At 42.1% G+C, this 9975-nt stretch overlaps 1 long non-coding RNA gene across 1 annotated transcript; it reads left to right on the top strand.

The window, feature by feature from the left end:
• LOC132008602 (uncharacterized) lies at positions 1-9007 on the top strand. Its single transcript, XR_009401674.1, has 4 exons — positions 1-78; positions 4280-4472; positions 5824-5943; positions 8500-9007. It is a non-coding gene; the product is annotated as an uncharacterized LOC132008602 (long non-coding RNA).
• The last annotated feature ends 968 nt before the right edge of the window (positions 9008-9975 follow it).

The raw sequence follows: 9975 nt of genomic DNA, 5'->3' as shown, positions 1-9975 counted from the left end.
CTTGCATGTCAATTACTCAGGCTGTAATCCTATAGCCTGTGGCTGCTCTACAGGGAGGAGAGCGTCTGCCTTTTGGCTGTAAGTAGTACCCTGGCCGGAATGGCAATAAGACCCAGAAACTTGATGGCCTCTCTGTATTCCTGTTCTTATGGAAAGTTGTCTCTCTTGGGCACGGGACAGCCACCTAAGTCACCAGGATGGCTGCCAAATCTTAAGACTCCCGTGTGAGGTTTCCTCCTGATTGATCTAATGTGATCCCCTCACATCCCTGGTCTAGCCACTTCTCTTCGCGCGAGGGGGTCTTCCAAAGCCAATCCGCTAATACCAAGTATGGGACATCCACTGGGAGCCGGCCGAAACCAGTACCCGATTGAATTAAAACGCAACCGGGGACTGTTTCCTAGGGAAGTTGGCTGCAAGGACCACATGTGTTGAAATGTCGCTTAGACCATGATGGAGTTCAGTCTTTACTGTTTCTTGTCAGTGTCTTCTACAGACTACTTAAAGCTATGAAATTGGGTAATTTCCCCTTGCCAAACTTTTCTAGTATTTCCATGGGTTAAAATGGCAAAACAGTATGCAGTCTTCAGGACAGACAATGGCATGGCATGGCACAGTATTTTGGTCCATTCACCAGGCACCCATCAGCAGCTTAGGATGCGATGGGGAAGAGGAGTGATGCTGATGAGGGAGCAGGAGGCTGGCTGAGGACAAAGCAAAAGCTGGCGCCTTGCACCCCCTCTTCACCCTTTCCCCTCCATAAGTGTAGCATCCCTCAGGCAGCCCTGACTGCCATGAACAATAAGCAAATAGTTAACTTGCAGAGCTCACAATCCTGCTAGACAGGAGTCTCCCTTGGCTTACAAATGTCCTAAATCTCACTAACAAAGACGATTGATAGCAGGATTGTGACACCCCACCAAAAAGTCTCCCAACTATCTTAATGTTAATGGCCGGTCTAAAGACAACACTGATCCAGCAGCAAGGGCAAGGCCTCCGGCAGGCCTGGAACATCCTGGCACCTTGTAGGCCCTCTTTAGCATATGAAAACTCCACTGACACCTCCCTTCCCCTCACCTTCCCCCAACAGCAGGGTACATAACCTGCCATCCCTCACAACCCGGGGCAGCAGCTCTTCCTGCCCACGGGTCCTGTCCCCGTGCTTTAATAAACCACCATTTTGCACCAAAGATGTCTCAAGAATTCTTTCTTGGTCGTCGGCTCCGGACCTCAGCCCACCAAACCTCACCTAGGTTCTAGAACTTCATCAATGCCAGCACCCTTCCAGGGCCTTTTATGGCAGGAATGTCTTCCCGGGTAAGGCAGGATGGTGATCAATAGGGATTTTTGTTGAGGGACGCCTCTGGACACTTTTGAGACATGGGAACCTCTGACATATCCTGCGTGGGATGCCACCCAGGAGTCTGGGGGTATTTGGTAATGGACCTTCTTTACTTTTCTGGAAGCATGGCCTCAGTAGGCTTCCTCAGTTCCCAAGTACTCTACCTTGGGGTGCCTTTTAACCCACTGGAAATAATTTGGGTTGCAAAACTTAGGAAAGGACTGAGTTCCTGTAACACTGCATGGCCTCAGTGGGATCTATCAGTTAGATCTTCTCTGCAGGAAACAGGGCAAATGGACCTTGGATACTCCTTCATTGCTCATACCTAGGCCTTCATTGCTCTACACCAGGACACCAAACTAAGGGGCTTTTTCAGAACATGTTTGCCTGAACAAGTCAGCTAGTAAACTTCCTCCTAACATATTGGATGATAATTATGTACATAAGCCTTCTAATAAACCCAGGTTCCTGGGCCATCCCTAGCAAAGTGTACTCTGACTTTATTTCTCTCTGCTTCTCCTAATAGATGTGGGGGCTTCTCCCTCACTCATTTCCCGTGTCAATGGCTAGAACTGGAGCCAACTGGGGTTAGTCTAACTCAAGACAGAGACCGTAAGGAATATTCCCAAGCAGCTGCCGAAACTTTGTTTCGGGGAAGTTTCCCTGTCTTCTCTGGCTTGACTTGGACTGCTTAACCCCTCCTCCCTTGCTGGTGGGAAAGTATGGCGTCTGCTCCTCTGTTGGGGCTTATGAGCTCTAAAACCGGGAATCCTTTCTCTGCCTCCTGGCAGCACTTTGTTTCTTCTGTTGCCACCTTCTCCTGTTTCTGTACCAACGTGCATTCAGCCTGCATGACCAGCCTCTATCTAGATCATGCACCATGGCTCCTCCTCTCCTCACTGTCAAGGAGCAAGAAGAGCACCCTCTGGACCTAACACTCCCCACTCCAGATCTTCCTACCCGTGTCTCTGGTAAACATTCAAAGTGGAGTGGGCCCAGGTGGAATGTAAATAAGTATTGGAATTATACTTGAGTTTGGAACTTACACTTAAGTTTGTTGGTTTAATTAAGATAGACCTGTCTTTTAAGTTATCAGCAGTAAATGTGAAACTTTGAAGTTTACTAAAGGTTAAATAAGCTTGTGTTATTTGTTAAAATCTGTTAGCAAAGAAATGAATAAACTAATGGTTAATAGTCTATCTCAAAGTTTTAATGGGTAATTGCTGAAGTAGCTTTCAAAGTCTTTGGTAACCTGAAACTTTAAAGTTTTGGTTGGATGACAAATGGGATTAAATTGTGGACATCTAGGTCTTAACAGGATAAAATGCTAAGTCGTTAATTACTGGATGTAGGTTTGTGCTTTTGACTTCTTACTGAAAAGAAACTAAGAATATTTAAATCTTTTGGTAAACATGTTTTGCACTTAACTGATTCATAAATTTTCCATCTAAAGAATTCTGTTGTAACAGTTCACAATTGATTAATACTTAGTCTTCACTAGAGATTAAGGTGTTTCTAAGAATACAAAATGCTTTGTGTAACTAAGACTGATGGAAATAAGGGAAACAACTCTGTATGGAGGAAAGTAGGAGATATGTAAGAAAGACTCAAGGAATGGAGGTACATTTTGTTGAGGATAAGAGAAGGTAATTTTGTCTTAAATGAGAAGGTTGTTTGTAAGGAAATGACTTGGGACAAAACCTGAATGCAAAAGAAAGTTGTAGAAGGTGTGAAGGGAAATCTTTTTTTTTTTTTTTGAGATTTTATTTATTTGGCAGACAGAAATCACAAGTAGGCAGAGAGGAGGCAGAGTAAGGAGGAAGCAGGTTCCCTGCTGAGCAGAGAGCCTGATGTGGGGCTCGATCCCAGGACCCTGGGATCATGACCTGAGCTGAAGGCAGAGGCTTTAACCCACTGAGCAACCCAGGTGTCCCAAGGGAAATCTTTAGAAAAGAAACTTTAGCTATGGTCAGAACTGACTAAGATTGAAATGAATGGGCTTTAAAGGTACATTGGTATAAGATTGAAATTGTCTCTGTCCAAAAGGACAAAGTTTTCTTAGATAATTGATCTGCTGTTACGAAAATGTAAATGGTTTTCTCTTTGCCTGCCCAGAAAACCCAGTTTCTATGTTTTGTTTTATCACGTGTTTAACATCCCTAATTATATTTAGGCATGTGCTTTAAAACCTTATAAGATTTTAGCAAATATTGACAAGATTTAAGTTTTAATTCTCTTTAACTGAGGCTTTTCCTTGGTATGCTAAGTGACTCATGAAGTACTACTGTACCAATGATAAACCTTGGGTTACATTTGGGAAAATGCTATAACTATTCTAGAGATTATGCATTTCCTAACGTTTTAATGTTTTGAGAGATCATCTCTTGATATTGTAATTATGGAAATGATATGTGTCACAGAAATAAGCTGATTTACTTGCCAGCTAAATTGTAAACTCTCCTGGTCAGCTCTAACCATATACATTCTGAGTTTTTGTCATTTATAATTGTTTTAATTCTCTTGTAAAATGAGTTTTATCTCCAAGGAGATTCATATAAAGGACTTTCAGGACAAATACAGATATTTTATACACTTGAAAATAATAAAACTGAAATGGGTAAGAATTTCCAAAACTAACTAAAGCCGCATTCACCAGATTTAGTAACATGGGACTAAATGAACTAAAAGATTATAGTGTTGTGTCTCTTAATGTTTTGTCTTACTTTAAACATTGCTGGTTCTCTCTAATGTTTGCTCTTCCAGACTAGAGATACTTTTTCTTAAGTTATCTGTAACTTATAGAGATGTAAAAGTGCTCAAGGCATTCAAATTTTCTATCTGAACCCTCTGAAACCAAAAGGTCTCAGTAAGTATTCTTTCTTCCATGGCAATCAGTCATTTGCATAAGTTCAATAAGAATCTGTTCTCCTTTAACAGGACACCATTGAGAACTGGTTATTTTACCAAGGCTTTGACTGGAATGTCATATTTGAGAAAGACATGCATAGACTCAGATATGACCAGACAGCTTTAAGGAACTAACGTTGACTTTATGAAACCTGGAGCCATAAAGCCCCTTGGGACTGTTGGCCTGATACCTTGCTTACAGAGTTCCCAGCAGCCTCACCAGGTGAGTAAAGAATGTCACTCTTTGGTAGGTGCGGACACTCAGAAGAGGAACTCGCCCAAATCAATTACCTAAACATCATAGTAAGTGAATCAAGGCCATTGTCAAGCTTCCGTCAAGGAGAGTCCTTAACTAGAGGGATTTCCCATTGCTCTCAGGATGATAACCTCTGAGTTACAGGTTCCATTAGTTGGCCACACACATTTGGAGCCTTGTGGACTTTCTTTTTTTTTTTTTTTAAAGATGTTTATTTATCTATTTGACAGACAGAGAGAGATCACAAGGAGGCAGAGAGGCAGGGGGAAGCGGGCTCCCCGCTGAGCAGAGAGCCCGACGTGGGGCTTGATCCCAGGACCCTGAGATCATGACCTGAGCTGAAGGCAGAGGCTTAAACCACTGAGCCACCCAGGCGCCGCGCTTGTGGACTTTCTGACAGCTGAGCAGCATATCTCTGTTTCAAGCATTGTGATCCCTGTTCTTACTGCAAGAGGGACAGTTGTCACTTTTCCTGTGACCCCTGTCTTTAGGAAAGTGTCTGACTCAGAAAGTCGAATCAGTACCCCCCAAAGGGATTTTCAGGAGAACCAACTCAAAGATGATCACCTGAGATACTGTCAAGAAAAAAAAAAACTGAAATTCTAAGCAACATCCAACATAAGTCTTTTCATGTTGATAAGGAAAGATTTTCCCCTAAATACCAGATAGGCTCCATGAAAGTGAGATCTTTACCTGTTTTGTTCACCGTGTCACCAGTCCCTAGAAGAGCGCCTAAGACATCACTCAAGATTAGGTTGCTTTGAATGAATCAAATGAATGAATAAACTGTGGCCTTTGATAGTGAGGTAGTTTATGGTCCTTAGGGCAAGAGATGGGATTTGTGTTGGGATTTCAAGAATGGGAGGGGCCGAAGAGAAAATTGAGAAGCTAAATGTGAAAGTATGCAATTTACTGACTGGAGTAGGTCTGAATACATTTCAAACATAATTAAACTATGGCTGTGGGTCTCTATGCATTTTCGTGATTTTCCCTTGAAAATGTAAGGCATACAGATGTCATCTCCAGTGAATTCTCCTTGTCCATATACAGAATCACCAAAAAAAAAATAATAATAAAATAAAATAAAATAAAATAAAATAAAATAAAAGCATTCTAACTGTCCTCAGCCCATCCACTCCAGGATTGTAACTCATGTTCTTTCTGACATCATGGACTTTCAGGTTGACCTTTCCCATCTTGGGTCCCACTCTCATTAGCTGTAGAAGTCATGTGATGTTTGCGATGTGAAGGTGGCAATATTCTCTGACCTTTGGTTACAATATGTCTTTGAAAGCCAGTGTTTATTCTGCTTTTACAGCATTTCTCCATTTGAACTGGCCACCTTTTAAGTGGTCATTAGCCACATGTGGCTACTAGCCATGGGACTTGGACAGCAGAGGTGTGGAAAGTCCGCACATTCTTCCACTCAAAGGATATTGTGAGTTATGCTACATCTTTTTTTTTTAAGTGTCTTTTTTAGGTATTTAAATTCAGTTAGTCATTAGATCATCATCATTGGCTTCAGAGAATTTAGTAACTCATCAGTTGTGGATAACGCCTGGTGCTCATCACATCACGTGTCCTCCTTAATGCCTATCACCCAGTTACTCCATGTCTCCCACTCCCCTACCCCCCCCAGCAACCCTCAGTTTGTTTCCTATAGTTAAAGGGCCTCATGGTTTGTCTCCCTTTCTGATGACTCCCATTCAGTTTTCCCTCCCTTCCCTCTGATCCTCTGTACTACATCTTAATCTCAACAGTAAAGTCAAGCAGTGGTAGTAATTCAGTCATGGAGTCATGCATATTCTAAATCTGATGAGGTGGATTCCTATACTGCCTTTGTCTCTGCTAGAGCGCTTACATTTGTTATTATTATTGCTGCTGTGTTCATGTTTCTCGTTCACTGAATGTATGATAAAAGAATTAGTAAAATGTGTGACTGCAGAAAATACAATGGTCATGGATGATGAAGATTTTCTCTTTGACCAGACTTGAGTCAAGTTCCTCCGAGTCCTCTTTCAGTCCAGCCTTGACCTCAGGCTCTGCCCACTTAGCCCAGTTTTAGCAAGAAACCTGCTTAGTCAATTTTAAGCAATCTCCTATCCTACTCTTGATATCTGATTAAATTCCTTATCTCTCACCCCTGGTATCTTACCACTATTTTTTTTAAGATTTATTTATTTTGACAGAGAGAGATCATGAGTAGGGGGAGTAGCAGAGGGAGAGAGAGAACCAGACTCCACACTGAGCAGCAAGTCCAATGCCAGGCTTGATCCTGTGATCAGATCATGACCTAAGCCAAAGCCAGAGAGTTAACCAACTGAGCCACCCAGGTGCTTCAGTATCTACAACGCTTAATATCTGATCAAATCCCTTATTCCCAGGGCACCTGGTTGTTGCAGTTGGTTGAACGTTTGACTCTTGGTTTCTGCTCTGGTCATGATCTCACGGTCCTGAGATTAAGCCTCACCTCAGGCTCTATGCTCAGTGAAGAGTCTGATTAAAATTCTCTTTCCCTCTCCCTCTACCCTTACCCCTGCTCCCTCTCTCTAAAATGTATTAATAAGTCTTTTAAAAAATTCCTTATCCCCTGCTCTCAATAGTTTATGACCCTATCCTTCCTTCAACAATATTACTGTCCAGATGGTTTAGCCAGAATCCCTTCATCCTTACCCTTGATGTTCCATCTTAATTTTACATTCAGTGACCCCCACCATACTCTTTAGTTATAAATCTCCATTTGTCTGAGGTGAGCCAGATTTATCTCCCATACTATAAAATAAAATCCCATCGTAGTAGCATCCCTTGAATAAAATCTTCCTTACTGTCTTTAATGGGTGTCACAATTTTTTTTTTTCTAAACAGTCAGGAGGGTGCTAATGGAGTACCATGACAAAAGGCCTAACTTCCTTTAATGGACATTTCCTGGGTTTACCTGACAAATACTCTTTTTCTCTTCTAAGGAAAATTTCCAGTTCTCAGTATAACTGCCAGCTGGCCCAGGGGTAGACAAGTGAGTCAGATGAGACCAAAATGAAAATTCTGTTGAGACACTGGACCTTGAGGATTCAAGCCAAGGATGATAAAGTGTTGGTACTCCATTATTCTGATGGTCCCTTAACTCTTACTTTTTTGGTTCCTGTGTCTATCACAGCCCCTGCCTTTTTGAAGATAATGACCACTCATCTGAGTACACAGTTCACAGAATCCCTTTGCAGTGGCCCATGCGGGCCAAGGTAGTAGAGCATAGATCTCTGTAAGTTTTTAAAAAATGTCTTTGTCCCTGTTGCCCATGGCCATTAAAAACACATACTCCCTGCTGGATAACTCTGATCATTATTTGATTGTTACTTATTTTATTTTAAAATTATTTTTAAAGAAAATTTTAATTTAAATACAATTAATTAACATATAATACTAGTTTCAGACATACAGGTTAGTGATTCATCAGTATTTTATAACACCCAGTGCTCACTGTATCACATGCCTTCCTTAATGTCCATGACCCAGTTACCCCATACCCCTATCCCCCTCCCCTCCAAGAACCCTCAGTTTGTTTCCTGTGATTAAGAGTCTCTTCTGAGGGGGACCTGGCTGGCTCAGTGGGTTAAAGCCTCTGCCTTCAACTCAGGTTATGATCTCAGGGTCCTGGGATCGAGCCCCGCATCAAGCTCTCTGCTCCCTGGGGAGTCTGCATCCTCCTCTCTCTCTCTCATCCTGCCTCTCTGCCTATTTGTGATCTCTGTTTGTCAAATAAGTAAATAAAAATCTTTTTTTTTTTTAAGTCTCTTCTGGTTTGTCTCCCTCTTTGACTTCATCTTGTTCTATTTTTCTCCTTTCTTCCCCTATGATTCTGTTTTGTTTCTTAAACTCCACATATGAGTGAGATCATATGATAATTGTCTTTCTCTGACTGACTTATTTCTCTTGGCATAATACCCTCTACTTTCATCCCTGTAGTTGAAAATAATTGCCATTTATTTTAACTCGACAGAGAAGGCCACTAGAAACAGCAGGTGATGGCCCCAGCTCCTGTCCCTTCATGCAGAGCATCTGTCAACACCTATGGATATCTTTTCCTCCCCATTCCTATGAATGTTGCTCAGTTGTTACGTGGCATGGGCAAATGTTGCTGGCTGGTGGCATGGACATACTGGACAAGCTTGGCCTTCGGTAAAACAAAGACTGGATTCAATTACTCAAACTGAAACAGGAATGCTTGGATGAACAAGCCTGCCAGGAAGTCCCACTGGAGGTACTCAACGTGTGCCCCTTCCCTCTTTGGACCAAGAACCTGAACTTGAGAGATGAATGGCTTATCCAAGGTTATGGCAAGGTTACACAGAGCTGAAACTAGACACAGGTGTACATGCTTATTGATCAAGGCTAGCTGTGAAATCGAACTGCCTCAAATCTTGATTCTTTTTGCCACTTCTTATTCTCTGACCCTGTTTTTCATAGTTTAGGATGTAGGAATAATAAAAATATCAGCTAATGGGGTATCCTGACTTTTTGATGTTTTAGTTCTTGTCAGACATTTACCATAATGCTTAGCACATGGATATGTGTGTGCACACACATGCACATGCTTGACACTCAAAAAATTGTTCCCTGATATTAACTTTATCAGTGCACTTTGCATCCACCACCAATTGGCTGTTTTGTCACAAACTGATTAAAGCAGAACTGTCAAGTGAGGAACTTTAAAGCCAAAGCATTACGTACTTTGAAAAACCAGCACCTGGGAGGATTTGTCTCAGCATTTTTGATTAGAAGGCAGCAAAAAGAGACTTTGGGGACACAGTTCACCCCTTCATGAAGCAGCCATTCAGAACTTTCTCAGAAGGGCTAATGCCTAATCTTCCAAAGACCAGCAAGAACAAGCTTATGGTCTGTTAAAATCAGATTTTTAAAAGATTTTTATTTATTTATTTGAGGGAGAGAGAGAGAGTGAGAGAGAGAGCATGAGAGGGGAGAAGGTCAGAGGGAGAGGCGGACTCCCCATGAAGCTGGGAGCCTGATGCAGTCCTTGACCCTGGGACTCCAGAATCAAAATCAGATTGATTGACTCAATACAGTCAGGGAGGACATTCCTCAGGAGTCACAGAATGCTGGTTGCCATGAGGGAGGAGTCTTTTACAAAGTCTGGGCTCTCACAGAAGGAGTCTGAAGCACGTGTATGGAAAGCAGAGGTCAGTTCTGGATTAGAAGCTCTTTCTGAGGGGAAATGAGTAGAAGCAGAGATTAACCAGGACTTGGGCTCTGTCTTATTCAGTTCAGGCTGCTGCAACAAATGATGACAGACTGGGTGGCTGAAACAGCAAAACATGTACTATTCCTTGCAGTTCTAGAGGCTGAGAAGTCCAAAAGCAAGATCCTGGGAGATCTGATATCTAGCAAGAGACTGCTTCATTATCTATAGATGCCCATATTTCTGTTGTAGCCTTGCATGGATGACAGCTGGCAGAAC

Source organism: Mustela nigripes, unplaced genomic scaffold (genome assembly GCF_022355385.1).
Source record: "Mustela nigripes isolate SB6536 unplaced genomic scaffold, MUSNIG.SB6536 HiC_scaffold_463, whole genome shotgun sequence".
Taxonomy (NCBI): Eukaryota; Metazoa; Chordata; class Mammalia; order Carnivora; family Mustelidae; genus Mustela; species Mustela nigripes.
This window is presented reverse-complemented; position numbering and strand designations above follow the sequence as displayed.